At 44.7% G+C, this 18,830-nt stretch overlaps 1 protein-coding gene across 3 annotated transcripts in view; it reads right to left on the reverse strand.

The window, feature by feature from the left end:
* Nucleotides 1–18,830, reverse strand: part of LOC144669960 (CUGBP Elav-like family member 4) — a 728,627-nt gene that overhangs the window by 621,841 nt on the left and 87,956 nt on the right. The gene's annotated exons all lie outside the window — the stretch shown is intronic.

Consider the following 18,830-nt stretch of genomic DNA (forward strand, 5'->3'; position numbering starts at 1 on the left):
TAACTCAGCTCTTGCACATCTCAGGGAACAGCAAACATTCCTCATGCAGAAACATTGACAGTAATGGTTTGGCAGTTTCTTTGATCACAGAGGGCAACAGATTCGAGTCCATCCTTATTCAACATACCAAAAAATATACTTTATTCATAACATTTGTAGAAGTACATTACATGACAGTTCAAACTTGACATTACAAAGTGAAGTACAGTTTAATTTCTTTCAGTGCAGCACATGGCACTCTGAAGTGCCTGACTACAAGAATTACAGGTTATATTTATAACGTACATTTACATTTCATGTCAAACATTCTCTGGTGCATACACCCCGAGGAGTTTTGCAAAGTTTCCAGCCCTGCCCAAGTGCACTATGGTGGGAGAGCCTTGGACTGTGACCTTTTCCCATTTAGCCTTTGAGGTGGTTGCTGCAAGCTTTAGTGAATCCCTCAGCACGTAGTCCTGGACCCTAGAATGTGCCAGTCTGCAACACTCGGTCGTGGGCAGTCCTTTGCTCTGGAGGTCTAACAAGTTTCAGGTAAACCAAAGAACATCTTTCACAGAGTTGATAGGCCTCCAGCAGCAGTTGACATTTGTCATCTAATAGCAATCAAGAACAGAAAACTCAGCTGATTTTTCTACTTCCTCAGTGTAGCAGTGCCAAGGCCAATTGTACAACCTTTACTATTGTTCTGGCTGAGTTGAACTGACTTAGCACAAACCAAGAACTGCACTGGGACCTCTGTATCACATAAGACATTAGCTTTACTCTTTGAAGGAGCTTAATTACTCGTTGATTATAAACTTCTTTATCGAGCATTTGTCCACCAGACTTCAGATATCAGAATGACAATGGAAAGAAAAATAAGAAAGACTTGCATTGATCTATAGCCTTTCTCTAAAGTGCCTCAAACATTTTACAAGCAATGAAGTACTTTTGGAGGGTAGTCACTGTTGCAAAGTAGGAAATGCAACAGCCAATTTGCACACAGCAAATTCCCACAAATAGCAATGTGATAATGACCAGGTAATCTGTTTTCATGACGTTGATTGAGGGATAAATATTGACTAGGACACTGGGGAAAACTCCCCTGCTCTTCTCTCAAAATAGTGTCATGGGATGTTTTACATCCACCTGAGCAGGTAGCTGGAGCAATATAATGTCTCATCTGGAAGATGGCACCTCCAACAGTGTAGCCCTCCCTTAGTGGCGTGTCAGCCTCGATTTTTGTGCTCCAGCCCTGGAGCAGGACTTGAACCCAGGGTCTCGTGACTCAGAGACTTGCGCTTTCAACTGAGTCCACGGCTGACACAATGGTCAAAGCATAGGAAACGAGGAAAGACAGATTATTTGCTCCTGGCTTCTCCTCACCAACAGACAGAAATGTACCCATCAGCCAATGTCCAAACTTCCCTAATCGACAACTCAACTCTAATTGACCTCAGGTTGCTCCTATTTCGAAGCACTGAGGGTATGTGGCCACAAAGGACATGGCAATTAAACCCAGCTCCACCCCAGCAGTAGAATAATACATTATTTCCAGGATTACAACAGTGACTACACTTAAAAAATACCTCACTGGTTGTGAATCGATTTCACAATTTGAGGACATGAAAGGCACATAAAGTGCTTTCTATTGTGCACTACAAGATTTGCAAAGAGGGATTTTCAACTCCAGACTCACAAACATGCACTCAAAGGTTACAAGGCTCAAACTGAAATGATACAATGCCACAGGACTCCTGCTGCTGTGATACCAAGTTTTATTTGAACAATGGAACAAATAGGACCTTCAAGCCAGGTGCATAGTTCAGTCTCTTCCTAGCTCGCTCGAGCTAGTGGTTGTTCTGCGACTGCATCGCAAACAGTTGAGCATTCCTCATGATATGGTGGCTGGCTAACAAGAAAAAGAGAACCTTTGCAGTTTTTGGCAAACATATTCATTAAGCACTGTAATGAATACTGTTCCACAGGTCCCAGATGATTGGATTCAAGATTTGGGTCCTCAAATCCCTCTGCAGCCTCACTCATCCCTACTTGAGTAATTTTCTCAAGGCACACATCTGAGCCTACACCCTTCACTACTCTGTTGCCAGTGTTGAAGATCAAAAAGGATAGCCACTTTAACGAGGTAACCCTTTGGTGTCGGAGGCTTGTAGGGCACAACCTTCAAACCTCAAATTTCTTCAGGAGGAGAAGAGGGCAAGGAATTGAAATGGAACTGGGGACTGAGGGAATTGAGCATCTGCTAGAAGGAGAGAGTTGATGTTGTGCCTCAATGCACCCAGTATGGATACAGAAAAGATACTGTTCCTTTTAAAGCCTTCTACAGAACGAGAGCATAAGGGCTGTTGCCTCTTTAATTGGCTGTGCACAAGACGATAAATACAGCTTGCTGAACAACGGCAGTCTCCAATTACTTTCCTGTTGTCTAGGAAACAATCAGAGGCTCAATGATTGCCAGACGCACAATTGCACTCAACTCATCAGGTCCGTGTTGAAAGAAGGTCCAGGGTTGTTTAACAATCAGTTGTGCACCTGGCACTTAGTTACAAAGTGACAACCTGAAATAAGACCTCTTAAAGTTCAGCATCTGTTAGACCAGGTCTTCTGATCCTGTGGCATAGAAGAATCATCTGAACCACTGGATTCTACTCGTACTATGAAGACTTGTTTACAATTATCATCATAGAATCATAGAATGATGCAGCAAAGGAGACCATTCGACATATTATGCCTTTGATAGCTCTTTAAAATTAAAATTAATCCCAATGCCCTGCACTTCCCCCATTTTACTTGTAAATCTTTTCTCCTCAAGCATTTAGCTATTCAATTTTGAATTTCATCTATGTCATAGTACAGTTTTCTCACATAATTGGGTTTGTTTCATGGCTATTTTTTTCTTATCAAATCTAAAATTAAGTGATTTTGACTCAAGGTATGTATATTCTTACCTAGGTAGCTTAAGTGGCATAATCACATCGCACACACACACAGACACACACACACACACAAATACACTTCCTCTTTAAAGCAGAGGACGCCTTTGATAAAAATTAGATTGCTCATTTAGAGCAGTGTCTGCTTCATCCAAGTTCAATTAAAATGGAATAAATAATTTGTGTGTGTGACTGCATGGAGCTTAACCTTTAAGATGCATAAAGTGCTTTCCTATTCTGACCCCTCTGGGGCTGTAGTCTTCTGCTACCTCAGGTAACTGAAACAGTGTTTTATGCTCCTGTTCAGAGAGCCAAATGGATATCAAACTATTCAGCTTGTAAATAGTCATGTGGAGTTACAGTATTGGTGCCTGACATTACCATTCCAACTGGTGTCTGTTGGCAGTAACTGCAATTGAAAGATGCAGTTTTGTTTAACGCCGCTTTTTTCTCCTGCTGCTAGTGGTTCACTGCTGTAAGGTGGTAGACCTCTCCAACGCCTCTCCCAAGGTGGCTGCCAGTGTGCGTCAGAAGGATGGTCAATGACCAAGACTTGAGATGCCAAATTGCAGCATTCGACGCCAATACTCCGAGATTTTCGGAACTTTGTTGCTGCTTTGCTGAGCCTGCAAAGTTTCAGGCAGCCAGAGAGAGCTAGGAGTTGCATTCACCCTTTTACTACCTCAGGACGTCCCAAGGTTCTTTACAGCCAATGAAGTATACGTTTGAAGCATGGTCATTGTTATAATTGTAGGGAATGTAGCAGCCAATTTTCACCAATTAAGTTTTCACAAACAGCAATGAGAAAATGGTCAGCAAAGCTGCAATAATGATGATTGAGGGATAACTATTGAAATTGAATCTTTGGCTTTTTTTGGAAAAACATGGGGAGTCAATGTTCAATATAGCAATTCAGCATTTCCAGCAGGAGTATCACAGCTGGGGTTCAAATGGCTGAACATCCAGGAGTGTTGCCATGCTCGAAACCAGTTGCAAATTGAGTGTGGAGCTCTTTTGTTCTATATGACTTGACATTCCTGCAGCTGATTCCTCCGTCCGTTTGTGCATCAGGAACTCAGACGTTGTCTTCAGTGGCTGAATGAAGATCGTGCCTTCAGATTCGCAAGGCCACAAGAGTTCAAATCCACTGCCAGTGATATGATGCCAGCCACCTTTATCCCACTGTAATGAACGGATGTGCTACTATGGGATGCCTACTCCAGAATGAGCTCAGATCATCATGCCCATTGGAAGTAAAGTTACATTATTCATTTATACAAAATTTATAAATTAGTTTACTTCCAGAAGAAATTGAATCCTTGACTTTCTCTTCCACTCTCGCTTAACATCATTCATTCATGGATAGAGGACTGGCTAACTGATGGAAGGCAGAGAGTTGGGATAAGGGGGCATTTTCAGGATGGCAACCTGTAACTAGTGGAGTGCCACAGGGATCAGTGCTGGGGCCACAATTATTTATAATATATATTAATGACTTGGATGAAAGAAGTTTGCGGATGCCACAAAAATAGGTGGGAAGGCAAGTGGTGAGGATGACACAAAGAGGGATACAGACAGGTTAAGTGAGTGGGCAAAAACTTGGCAGATGGAATATAATATGGGAAAATGTGAGGTTATGCATTTTGGCAGGGAGAATAGAGGAGCTGAATATTATTTAAATGGAGAGAGACTGCAGAAAGCTGGAGCACAGAGGGATTTGGGGGTCCTCGTGCATGAATCACAAATAGCGAGCATACAAGTTCAACAGGTAATAGGGAAGGCAAATGGAATGTTGGCCTTTATTTCAAAGGGAATGGAGTATAAAAATAGGGAAGTCTTGCTAAAACTATACAAGGCACTAGTTAGACCACGCCTAGAATACTGTGAACAGTTTTGGTCCCCTTATATAAGGAAAGGCATACTGGCTTTGGAGGCAGTCCAGAGAAGGTTCACTAGATTGATCCCGGGTATGGGGAGATTTTCTTATGAGGAGAGGTTGAGTAGGTTGGGCCTGTACTCATTGGAGTTTAGAAGAATGAGAGGCAGCTTTATTAAAACATATAAAATTCTTAAGGGGCTTGACAGGGTAGATGCTGAAAGGTTGTTTCCCCTTGTGGTAGAGTCTTGGACCAGAGGGCATAATCTCGGAGTAAGGAGTCACCCATTTATGACAGAGATGAGGAGGAATTTCTTTCCTCAAAGGGTAGTGAATCTGTGGAATTCTTTACCACAGAGAGCTGTAGAGGCTGGGTTGTTAAGTATATTCAAGGCTGAGATAGACAGATTTTTAATCAGTAAGGGAATCAATGGTTATGGGGAAAAGACAGGAAAGTGGAGTTGAGGATCATCAGATCAGCCATGATCTCATTGAGTGGCAGAGCAGACTTGATGGGCCGAATAGCCTATTTCTGCTCCTACGTCTTATGGTCTTATTCCTTAAATAAGACCTTTTGTCCCAATGCTTTCATTTGCAATTTTTTGATTCACAACTCAAGTGTTTCAATTAAATTTGTGACAGCTTGTAGAACAAAAGGCGAGTTCCGAAGAAGAGCCATATTAAACTCAAAACGTTAACTCTGTTTCTTTCTCCACAGATGCTGCCAGACCTGCTGGGATTTTCCTGTGTTTCCTGCTCGCCAGCATCCGCAGGATCTCACTTTTGTTTTAGAACTAAAGCCCCCGTTTCTCAATCGGAGGGGTCATGCTACATATCTCTGCAGCGCAACCACCTATTCTAGATCAACGTGGCACCATGGGGCGTTACCCATTCTAGATCAGTGCCATGTCGTGCAACATAACCGAGTGATCCAGGTTGACAGGGGGGTCACACAATACAATGTGTTATTTGGCATCATTGCACAGCATGAAGTGAAGCATGCTGTTTCAAATAAAGGCAATGTCATGCAGTATAACATACTAACCTGGAGGAACGAAGACATTATGCAGCATAATCTATTGGTCTGGATTAATGCAATGCCATGAAGCAAGACATAAGAGCCTGAAATCCACGCAATAACATGCAGTATATGTCTTTTTTCACGGTGCAGCACAGAACAGTTTTACCCTCTTTCAGAATAACTGTAATACACAAAGCGGCACTGCCACTGTTTCAGACATTTCTGCTCATCAGAAAACCTTATATCTTTATGGTCGTACAGTGATAGAAGATAACCAACAATGACTTGCATCTATATGAGTTCATATAATGGAGAAAAGCATCCCAAGGCACTTCACAGGAGCATAACCATAAAAATGTTTCCTCTATGCCAGAGATGTTAAGGGGGGGCGGTGAGTAAAAGCTTGGTCAAAGAGGTTAAGAAAGCGCTTAAAGGTGAGGATGTGGAGAAGCTCAGGGTGGCAAATCCAGAGATTACAGCCTGGGTGGCTGCCAAAGGTGGTTTGAAGGAAGGGGTGGGTATGGCCACACTTGGAGGAATGCAGAGTTCTTGGAAAGTTGTGGGGCTAGAGGAGGTTACAGAGATACGGAGCGGGGAGGGACATGAAGGGACAAGGATGAGAATTTTTGGTTATAGCTATTGGGGGAACTGGAACAAATGTAGCCACTGAGCAAAGAAATAGAGGACTTGGTGTGGATTAGAGTATGGGTGGGAGAGTTTTGGATGGGCTGATGTTTATGGGGGATGTAAGGCCGACCAGCACAGCATTGGAATAATCACGTCTAGATGATGACTAAGAAATGGATGCAGGTCTCAGCGGCAGGTGGACGAAGACGGGTGGAAGTAGTTGGTCCTTGTGATGGAGTCAGATGCTCAGCTCTAGGTCAAAGAAGACGTGAAGATTGAGAATAGTCAGCTACAACCTGAGACAGTGACCACAGAGATGTTGGTTAAAGGTGGCTAGGGTTTTTTAAGTTTGCGGTGCGAGTGAAGGCAATGGCTTCAATCTTCCCAATGTTCAAATGAAGGAAATTTCAGCTCATCCAGGACATGGATGTCAGATGACGAGGCAGACAACACAAGTAGCGCCTGTCCTGTTTGATCCCAAGCCCAGTCAGTGAGAGGCAGCATGTAGTCGAGGAATGGAACAAGGGCAGATTCTTGAGGGACTCCAAGGATAATGTTACAATAAATTATTAAGATTAATTATTTCCCTTCAATTTTCTCAGCTTTAACGCCTCCATCATGTTCTTATTTCATTATTCATCCTTTCTTCTTTTCTTCTTTATCCTTTCATGGGCATCATAGACAATCCTGTAAACTGGTCTTCACGCATACAGCTATACTTTCCCACCCGCTCCGTACATCTCAATTCCATACTGGATTAAACAAAACTGAGATGTTAAAGGAGCAGAACATTTGCTTTACAGGAAAAGGTGTTTTTTTAACAATCCTCTCAGGAAAAACCCAACCAGATCTAGTCACCACAGAGACCGCTGGGGCTAAATATGTCTGCAACAAACATTGCACCTCCTATGGCTCAAACTTCCCAACACTGCTCAGTATTTTTTTTAAGTTGAGCTTCATTTTTTTTTCCCAGCACAAGAGGGATCAACGGATTCAATGATATCATTTCTCTGTTTACAAAACTAGGTAAAGTCTCTGTAGATAACCGTGCCCTTAAAATAACCGGTGAAATACAGTCCCAGAGGTGTGTAAGGAAAGGAAAGTGTCTTTTTAATTAAGGTGCACACCACACTGGCATTGGATCCAATTAAAGTCCCCAGGATGTCCACCAATTAAGAATTGGGATGAAAACCAGGAGGAAGTGTGCTAATTGGAATACTTTCCAGAGAATAAACAGTGAGACACCAACGATTGTTGTCCACATTTCTTGCAATAATTAACTGGTAGGAATGTGAATAGAGAGAAGTGTGGAGAAGATTGTGGGCTTATTTTGAAGCCATGATAATGCACATCTTGGAAAGGTCATGATAACATGAATTCCAGCAGGTAGGTTTTTGCATGCTCCTCTTCAGGTAATGCTGACAGCTTTTTTTCAATTCTCAGGAGCCAAGAAAGAGTAGCATTGACTCAATCAGACTATTGTGTATAAAACACTGATACAAGAAGCAGAACTGATAATTTCAGAAAAGACACATTTAGATTGTGCCTCACACAACCTCAGATCCAAAAACCCTTTACAGGCCATTAAGTGCACCTTTGAAGCATGATCACCATTGTAATGTAGGAAATATGGCAGCCAGTTTGGACACAGCAAGGTCCCACAAACAGCAATGTGATAATGAATCTGTTTTAGTGATGGTGTTTGAGGCCGGATAAATATTGACAGCGGAGAAGAGCTCTCCTGCTCTTCGAAACAGTGCCACAAGATCTTTTGCATCTCTTTGCAGGGCCAAGGTTTTAATGTCCACTGTGCCTCCTGCCAACGCAATATGGCCATGCAAGATGACCACCGATACCTGTCTGCACATGTGCACTGGTCTGCGCATGTGCTGGAATCCAATTACATTACTGCTGGAGCCTGCAACCTGGAACTCAGGGTGAGAGAATGAGGAAGAATGAGAAGAGGCAATATAGTCTAGCACTCACAGCAATCTACAATTTACTTTCATTTCTGTCTAAATGGTGTGGCTCCAGGAAGCTGAGTGAGGGAGGGCGCAGCCTCAGTAACACCAGGTCCTACATTACATAGTAAGACAGAGTTTTGAAACACTGACCAACGTGACTGCAGTAAAATATCCCACAAGGGAAAGATTCTAGTTTCCCGTCAGTAAATCCTTCTAACCCCTGTAAAAGAAGTTTCCTAAATCTATCACTGTCAGTCCAAGAAAGAAATTCACAACATTCTCTCCTCCTGCTGCCAGGGACAGTGATGACTGTGCAGGTGTCCTGCTGCACATTGCTCCCCTACAAAGATGGCGGCCATGAGCCTGGGCCTACGTCCGCGTACAACTGCGCGTGTGCGGCGCTGGCAGCAAACACGGCCTTTAATATCTCACTCGAAAAACAGCACCTCCAACAGTGCAGCACTGGGAGTAGCAGCCTGGATTACGTGCTCAAGTCTCTGGACTGGGGCTTGATCCTTTGACCTACTGACACAGGCAAGAGCGCCACCCACTTATTTAATTAGTGCCAATAAGATCACTGGTGTGACGGAATATTTGAAGTCAATGAAACCATTTAAAAACATACAGGTTGACACACGGAAACAGGCCATTCGGTAGCTCTTCTATACTGCTGTATAAGATGGTTCTCGTCTGAACAGAGGGTTTGTGGGCGACAGGTAATTGGGTCAAAATGTAAGGAGTCGAGTTGGTTTGAGCGGGAAAATGCTAAGCTGAAATGCAGCAGTGCCACTGATGCCCGGGAGGTATAATTACAGTCCGAGAGCTGTGCACAGGCAAGTTTCCATTACAACCGTGGACTTCCGAGTTTAAGGGGAAAGGTCACATGCGAAAATGCGACAGCGGGAAGTGAGGGTTTGCAGGCCGAGAGCGCATGCCGATGTATCACAGCTGACACCTACTCCTCGATGGCAACTTCTCCATTAATTGAGGTGAGTCGGCCAAGGTTCCCAGTCCTGATCATTAACTGGTCGAAATACACATGGGCGGGCACCAGGTCAGGAAAGAGTTCAGCTTGCTGTGCGATGCACCCGTGACACATACTCTACTACATTCCATGTCTAGCCTGGCACATGAGGAAGGCAGGAGTGCCAGAAGGTGACTCACATCAGAGGATCCGCGGCCTCATGGGGAATCAGTGCTCGAGAGAGCAGGGCAAGGAAGCAATAAACTTAGAGAATACTGGCAAGAGAAAAGATAAATAAAATCAACAGACAAGTCCCAAAGGAAGCCAGAAAAGAAAAACAGAAATTAAAAATGAGACGAAAGAGGAACATATCATTAGAAAACTGCTACTATAAATACTATTGTACTAAAAACGTTGCATTATAATCATGTGCGTGCATGTGAATAATAACGCAGGGTGAAGAGGGTACAGCTATCTCATTGGGAAATGCAGGAGTGGGCGCAGGCAGGTGCGCCTCTGATCGGCACCCCCAGTCGGGGGCGCGCCGCCATTTTAGGTGGGCGGGCCAATTAAGGCCCGGCGCTATGCGTTCCCTGTGTGGGCGGGGGGGGAGGGGGGGATTCCCTCAGCTGAGAGTGCGCTCTTTCACGCATGCGCACGATAGAGCACACAGATCTCCCTGAGGCTAAGTGCTGCCTCAGCAAGATCGACGCCAAATTTAAAAATGTTAAAGAAACAATATCAACATTTCCCTGACGTCCCCTCATGCGACACTGTCACATGAGTTGGGACATCTCCATCACTTTTACCAAAACCTTTATTAAATATTTTAAAACTCTCGTGAAACCTCATCCCTCCCGTGGATGAGGTTTGATGCTTTTTCTAGTGCCCGCCAGGGCTCCCGGCCTGCCGCCAACGTTAAGGTTGGATGGGCAGGTCCATTAATGATGTTAAGTACTTTTTAAATGCCCTCAATAGGCCGTTGACAGGTCGGCGGGTGCACCGCTGATTCGGCTGCTTCCCCGCCGACCTGAAAATGGAAATGACATGGGGTGACATCGGGAGTTCTGCCCGAGTCATTTTACCCGTCGGCGAGCGGGCTCTGCCCCCACTCGACAACCGGAAGATCATCCCCATTGTTTCCAGGCTTTTTCTTGGGCAGTTCGCAGCTCTTTGGGCATGAAGGGGAAAGTGAGGGCATGAGCCCGACCTGCCTGAGCGTGAAATGACGCGCGTTGATGTCGGCCGAGCATCACGACATCAACGCGCAGTCGCGCAATAGTTCGGTCGGCGGGCACATGCCGGAGTCAGCAGCACACCTGCCGACAATTAATAGGCCTGTTAAGGCCATTAAATAATCCAATGAATCTAAATTTTTCAAGTTGGTGGGCAGGCGAAAAGGCCAAGCGGCCTTTACATTTTTTTGGAAACCTCATCCAGGATGAGGTTTCCAAACGCAAATTAAAGTTTTACAATTGAATTAGTAACATGTCCCTGCTCACGCAGCAGAGTCACATGATGGGACACGTTTTATTACATTTTTATTTTCTTTATTTTTTTTTTAACAACGCTTCATCTCCCCTGATGAGGCAGCTCCGAGCCTCAGGGAGATAATGAAGCTCGCGCTCAGCCCGCTCGCACTCCACCTCCCGCCCGCTCGCGTTTCACACTAGACTGGCCTTAACTGGCCCCCCACCGTGAAATCGCGGTTCGGTGCCGATCATGGTCGGCGATCAGCTTCCTGGCTGCCCTCACCAATTCCGCCCGCCAAGGGCAAAATTCCGCCCCAAGTCTTTGGAACTCTCTTCCACAAAAGGTGGTGGAAGCAGAGTCTTTGAATATTTTTAAGGCAGAGGTAGATAGATCCTTGACAAGCAAGGGTGGGTGAAAGGTTATCGGGGGAGGGCAGGAAGGTGGAGTTGAGGTTACCATCAGCCACAATCTTATTGAATGGTGGAGGAGGCTCGAGCAGCCTACTCCTGGCTCCTAATGTATATATTCATATAAAATAACAAGGAATAGTAGCCCAAAATACAAGAAGATAGACCCTGAACAGCTAGGAAAAGCAGGCAGAATGCAAAGAACTAACTAAATCAAAACTGAGTGTGTAATGCACAGAAATGGTCTTATTGTAATATTGGAAAATTGCAGGAGAAAATGGATCGATAACTTGGAAAGAATATGACTGCATGAGAGAGGGAGAGTTAAAAAATAGGATTGATACAAAAATTCAGCTCCCTGTAATTTATCCGACTTGAAGCTCTGCTTATCTATCAGCCTCTATCAATGTTGAACCACATGGGATGGAATCATGCCAGATTTGCACTAAGAGCATTTTACCCGCCGGCAGCAATGGCGGCTTTTCACACCGTACCATCCCAAACCCATCACATTAATTAGGCGTTCCCGGGAAACATGGCATTTCCATGGCAGGTGGACTCCGATTGACTGGCCGCACCATCACCTCACTTCATCATGCCGGTGTCACATTTAAAGTGCAGCCGCGTACACACCTCTCAGTGCTTCCAGCCCAGGGCTGCTGCAAAGAAGACATGGCCCCGAAAGGCAAGAAGACCACAGCCTCCAGGTTTAGTGACGTGTCCCTCGAGCGCCTTTTGGAAGCTGTGGAGGCCCCACTGTGATATCCTCTACAACCGCTCTGGTTGCAGGAGGGGCAGCAACATTACCACTCTGTAGTAATTATGGTTTTATTTAATGTGCAATGTACCTTTAAGAGTAATACGTGTTAGGAACGATCACATGATTTGTAGTAACCAATAGGAGAATAGAGAAGACTACCTCAGCAGTCAGTGTAGAGTTAGAGTTGGAGTTGAAAGCACACGTGTAGTTGCTGCTGAGTATATTGTAAATAAATTTAGAGTTTCCACCCAGGTAGTGTCTGCAGATCAATTCTATCATTAATAGGACAACTCGGTCACCCTACAACACACTCTGCCTTGGTAGGCGATGGCAGTGGTGATCAGTACCAATGCTACTCAGAAGAGGTTGGCCATCCAATGCAGATCAAGGATGAATGATCTCATCCATGCAGACACAGTAAGGCAACCATCTCATTGCTCTAAACTCACACACTTAAGCCCATCACACAATCACTGGCATCTCAACTCACTGCCAGTTCAAGGGACATCACCACTCACTCTTTCACAAACACCCTCACATCTCCACCTGGCCCCGTCTGCTCTGGAGACTGCTCCTTAACCCTCACCAACTTGAGGCCACTTGCACAGATCAACTTGTGCCTCCATACAAACTCTTGGATACCCCGCTTCCCTAGTGCAGCCCTCACCCTGCAGCCTCTTCCCTTACCCAAGGCCACTTCTTCCCCTTCTCCAAGCAAGGCCTAGCCTTGTAGGCGTACAAAGCCACCCTCGCGTTATGGCTGGTCTGGTAGGTAGAGACCTGCCCGTGAGTCTCCTTAAAAGTGCTATGACGCTTATGACTACAAGCGCTGACTGAAGTAAGATAGCAAACCTCGAAGTCCCAAGCAAAGTGCAGCTCACCAGGTGCATGTCATTTGTGTGCAGTTGTGAAAAACAATAATAACACCGACATGGGTGCACGGTCCAGCGAGAGGGGATGAGTCTGGCGGGCTAGCCTTATGATATGCAGATGTATTACAATGAGGTTCCCAATGACCGAAGGTAGGAAACGTGGCCCGCCATCGCCAGGCTGAGTGGACGATTGCAAACTGGTTTCACGACGCCATGAAACCAATTTTTGTCCTTCTCACCATATTGTCCATTCACGCTGCCAAGCACGCCAGATGCCAGCGGGCACGGACGGTTCCGCCCGTTGTCTCCTGGTGATCCAAAGTCTCAAATTCAAAACTTATCCTTGGAGACCTCTCCTTGATCTTGCCCCTTTCCATACCAACAACCTCTACACCTACACCCTTCCCTATAGCTTTAGTCTCTCACCCAGCCCCTGTTCTTTTTGCGCTCCAGCAATGACTGTCTTTAGTTGCGTAGGCATCACACTCTGTCTTCCATTTCTAACCTCTTCTGTCTCTCCATCTCCCTTTTATTCGAGCCCAACATCCAGAAATCCCTTCTTTAACTCAAATACCTGAGGACAATGTAAACGATACTTTGTAAAGTTGTGCCAATCAGATGAGGTATCTTGAAAGAAACTTTAGCAGGTAGATGGGCCCCCAAGACAATAACACCAGCAAATCAGATAAAACCCACTATGGGGAAAGGGATCTATCAAACATCCTCAACAACTTTCAACAACCTTATTACTAAATGTTCACAGGCTGTGTTGGGAAGCTATTTTTCCACGTTTTAGTGGAGTATTCTCAAAGTTCCCACCCACATTTGTTGGCTCCGCAGAGGTCTCTCCAAGCGAGTGGCAGTCAAGAGATTAATAAGCAATCAAAACCAAGAACTCTGAGCAGAGGTTAGAGCTGTGCTTTTTTGTTTTATAAATCGTTATATTTTGATCTTGGAATAAAATATTAATAGCATCATTTTTAGCAATATAATGCTTATTCAGGCTGAAGTTTGGATTGCCATTGCAGTCTAAGGGCTTGCAAATTGGATTGATTTGGCAGTCTATAGTTTGCGAATTTTTTGAGGAGGTGGCCACTATGGGGGTGGGGGTGGAGAGGGGGAGGGGAAAGGAATCTACAATCCCCAACTCTTAAAAAAAAAGAATTGTTACAGAGAAAGAATATTAGGGAAACGTAAACAGAGGCAAGGTGAATCAATACCATTGAGCCCGTTCCTCTGCAATTTCAACGAACCCGTTCCACTAAGGGGTCATATGGTCAATAGTGGTTATATTACTGGGCTAGTCATTCAGGGGTGTGGACTAATGGTCCGGAGAAGTTGAGTTCAGATCCCAGCACAGGGGATTGGGCCATTTAAATTCACATCTATTAAATAAATCTGGAATTAAAAATCTAGCCTCAGTCATGGTGACCGTGAAACGACGGATTGTCAGGAAAAACCATCTCGTTGACTAATGCCCTTTTTGGAGGGAAATCTGCCACCCGGTCTGGTCTATATGTGACTCCAGATCCACAGCAATGTCTTAACTGCCCTCTGAAATGGCCTAGCAAGCCTCTCAGTTGGATGATAAATGCCAGCCTTGCCTGTGATGCCCCACATCCCACGAAGGATTTTAAAAAATGCCACTCAGACACACAAATTTTTATTTCTTCTTGGTCGCTGGATCAAAGTCCAGGAGTTACTCCAATGGGCACCATTCTGGGAAGGACCACTCGCACGGTGGTTCAAGCCCACCCACAACCTTTGCAGGGCAACTAAGGATGGGCAATAAATGTGACCTTGCTATTATTGCCCACATCCACAGAACACTTTAATTTAAAAATATATTTTGCACTTTCTGAATGTAAAGAATGTTTTTCGGAAGCCTGTTTTAAGTTTCATCTATTTAATTTTATAAAACTCTGGCACCATTCACCACTATAAAATATTCAAGATTCACCTTAGAAAGTATTTAATAATAATTTAAATATCTGGATAAGGCCTTTAATCTCATTTTCTGAACAGACTGGGGCTTCAGCTATACTATTTTTTTCCTCGAATGAAGGGTGCAATCTTTGGGATAAAGCGTTGGGAATAGTTTAATAACAAAAATTGTCCTCACACAGATGATCCAATGGCTTAAATTGTGTTCTCTTGCATTAATCAGTCATTTGTGTTTGGCAACATGGCTTTACCCGCTCTTCAAGGATTGCTTTGAGGTGGGCCAAAATTCAGATTAAACCTTACAAAACTCCAAAACAAAATGTCATCTCCAGAAACAAATGGACCAGTGAGAAAGACTCTGGCACTCTCTCGCTCTAAGAGAAAAACGGCATGTTCTTTTTCTACAAAAGGTTGATGGGTTCGGCATGGAATCGATGGGCCAAATGGTCTTCTCCTGTGCTGTAGTGACTCTACGGGTGGGATTCTCTGGTGCCGCCTGCCGCTGGGATCGTCCAGTCCCGCCAAAAGTCTACTGGTCCCGCCAGAACCCCCGGAGCAGGTCCCACCATGACGGGACCAGTAGATCCTGGCCTATAATTCAGTCTGCTGTTGCATTGTTTCCTCAGTTCACTGTGACTTCCTAGCCGGACCCCAAGCTTACCAATCATGATCCTTTTGTTTCTGCTTTCGACTGTAAAACACACAGATCTTCCAGATTTTCATGAATCACTACTTTGATCTGCCAAAATTGAGGGGATAAACGGAAAACCTTAAAAATCAAAGGCCTGCTTCTCAGGAAAGCGAACCAGCCAAAGTCTGGATCTATATTCTGTCCCAACTCACCTTCCCCTGAGGTGATTTTGGCCTTGGGCTGTTATTGGGGATCACGCATTTTCCAATTATTACCAGTCCCAGAGATGACAAAGTTTGCCGCTTCCACCACCATTTATTGCAGCCCAGAGGCAGGCAGACGTTTGTTGGACACATTGTCTAATTACTATCAATCGCGGAGTCCAGATGGTGTGTCAAACAACAAGACTGCCTTGGAGTCACTGAGAGACATCTCTAACCGAGTACATGCTAAAAATTTCTGAAGCAAATCTTCTCACTGTTGCAATGGAATGCTTCTGTTGCCATAGTGAGAGGTCACATGATATGTGGCCTGAAGTAATATTGGATTTTCATTGCCAGATTATTAAAAGAAGAGCACAGAACTACTGGAAAACTAACTCGCTTGTAGAGGTTACAATGGGAGTTATGCTCTCAAAGAGTTAAGAGCACAGCAATATCACGGAGTACAGCATTTGCACACTCCCTGAGCCAGCCTTGAAGGGACTTTATAGTGAAGAATTGTTGTGACATTTTTTTTTTTCCCAGAGATACAGAATTCAAGATGTGGAATTGGCAAAAAGAAGAGAGAATAAATTGGGTTTGCACCTTACAGTTATTTGCTTCTGTAATGCAGGCGGTGAGACTATACCCTGTGGGAGATAATCGATCGCATTACCGCATGCTATTCCAGAACATAATCCAGCCAGCAGACATTATTTTCCATGTGGCGCATTTCCAGGAAGGAAACATACGGCTCCTTGCACTATTAAAGAAAAAGTGGAATTCTTGGAGCCAGGTACCAAGTAGCCAGCAGCTAACTCTATGGCTGATTTCACAATCCAGTCAAATGCCTTTTTACCAAACACATATCATGAGCAACATTTAAGAGCAGCTGTCACAAAGCTAATTAGCAAACAGTTCCCAGTTTTATGAGCACGGAGCTGTTATACTTGTCAAGGGATGTCACTCCACCGTGGGAACTGCTGACAGAAGCCTACAAAAGAACGAAAGACAGGTTGAAGGTGTTGGATGATGTTGCATTCACTCCCGGAACCTGGGCTGATAGGATCAGCATGTTGAGGCCGATACCTGTTGACAGCTTATTTGGTACTGTGAGCTGAAAGTTACTGTGGGCAAAATGGCGATTGTAGGCCCTTTTCCTGTCTGATAGTTTAACAGAGGACATTCAATGCAGTATACCAGAACAGTGAAATGCAATATTGAGGCATTAGACTTTGCACAGTGCCAGTACTCTTACTCTGGGTCAGAAGGGTCTGAGTCAAACCTCACTCCAAAGACCTGAGCATACAACCTGGGCTCGCCTCTCCAGTGCAGTACTGACAGAATGCTGCACTGCCAGAGGAACAGATGGGTTTTACAACAATCATTTCATGGTCATCATCAGACTTTTAATTCCAGGTTTTTATTGAATTCAAATGTCACCATCTGCCGTGGTGGGATTTGAACTCTGGCCCCCAGAGAATTACCTTGGGTCTCTGGATTACTGATCCAGTGACAATATCACTAGGCCACCACCTCCCAGAGAATATTAGGACAAGTACAACTGAGTTGGGCAAGCATTTCTGTTGGGCATTTGCCCCAGCAGAAAGAGTGACCTTCTGGCTGGGAGAGAGAAGCCCAGAATAACTACATCAGTACATCAATCATCTCTAGCTTGTCATCACGTGCCTAAGGGGCAAGACCAACTAATAATGCTTCCAATGGAAGATACATCCTATCAGGGGTAAGTGGCAAATAAAATGTAATATTTTATATTGGGATATTCAAAGCAGCAGATTCCTTGGGCAATATTAATGGATGTGATGGGGATCTAACCAGCTGGAAAACCAGTAAAAACCCCGAATTGCCTCTTTTCAGGAAGGCCTGCCACATTAAATTCCCCTCAGGCACATACGTGGGCAGCAGTGGGCCTTCCTTATGATCAAAGACCCCAGGGGCAGAAATCCCACCACCCTCCATCCCCAGAACTGCCCAGCCAATCAGAGGTTGGCAGCTGCCATTGCCGGCAGCGCTACTGGGAGAGCGGTGGCAGCCACCGGTAATGCACCCCAGTCAGGTCAGTGATGGCCGGATCAGAATCGTGGGGTTTTGGGGTGGGGGTGGGAGGAAAGAGGTGTTGGCAGTAAAGGGGGGGAAGCAGGTGGCCACCCCAATCCCCTTCCTGATGCCAAGTCCCTCGATCAGCTACTGAGTGCTTTTGAACGAGGGACCCCCCCCCCATCCTGGGTGCCCACCTACAACCCCAAAAGAGTTTGATTTTCAGTCCCCCTGCATGGCGGGTCCCCCATCTGCTGTTGGGAAAATCCTAGCAGCGGCAGGATGAGGCCATTAATTGAGTGTTAATTGGCCAACTAAGGGCTTTAACAAACAGCATAGCGGGAAGGCCACCCATGACCTTCCAGCCCATGACTTATTTGGCATAGAAGTGGCATGGTCCTCTCCCGACTGCCTACATAAATGTGCCACCCCGCCCCTCCCAGCCATCCATCTAACCCGCCTCTGTAGAGGGCATTAAATCCACACCATATTGTCTTCAAGAGAGTTAAGGAGACAAATCATGAGAGGATATAGATTCACACACAGATACACACACTGATATAGATATACACACACACACACACACACACACAGATATAGACACACAGATATAGATAACACACACAGATATACACACACACACAGATATACAAACACACAGATACACTGATATAGATACACACACACACACACACAGATATACACACACACACACACAGATATAGATACACACACACAGATATAGATACACACACACAGATATAGATACACACACACACACACACACACAGATATAGATATACACACACACACAAATATAGATACACAAACGCAGAAATATACACACACACAGATATAGATACACACGCACAGATATAGATACACAAACACACACACACAGATATAGATAAACACACACACACAGATATAGATACACACACATATAGATACACACACACACACACACAGATATAGATACACACACACACACAGATATAGATACACACACAGATATAGATACACACACAGATATAGATACACATGCACACAGATATAGATACACACACACACACACAGATATAGATACACACACAGATATA

This window comes from Cetorhinus maximus, chromosome 30 (assembly GCF_964194155.1).
Source record: "Cetorhinus maximus chromosome 30, sCetMax3.hap1.1, whole genome shotgun sequence".
NCBI classification, from domain to species: domain Eukaryota; kingdom Metazoa; phylum Chordata; class Chondrichthyes; order Lamniformes; family Cetorhinidae; genus Cetorhinus; species Cetorhinus maximus.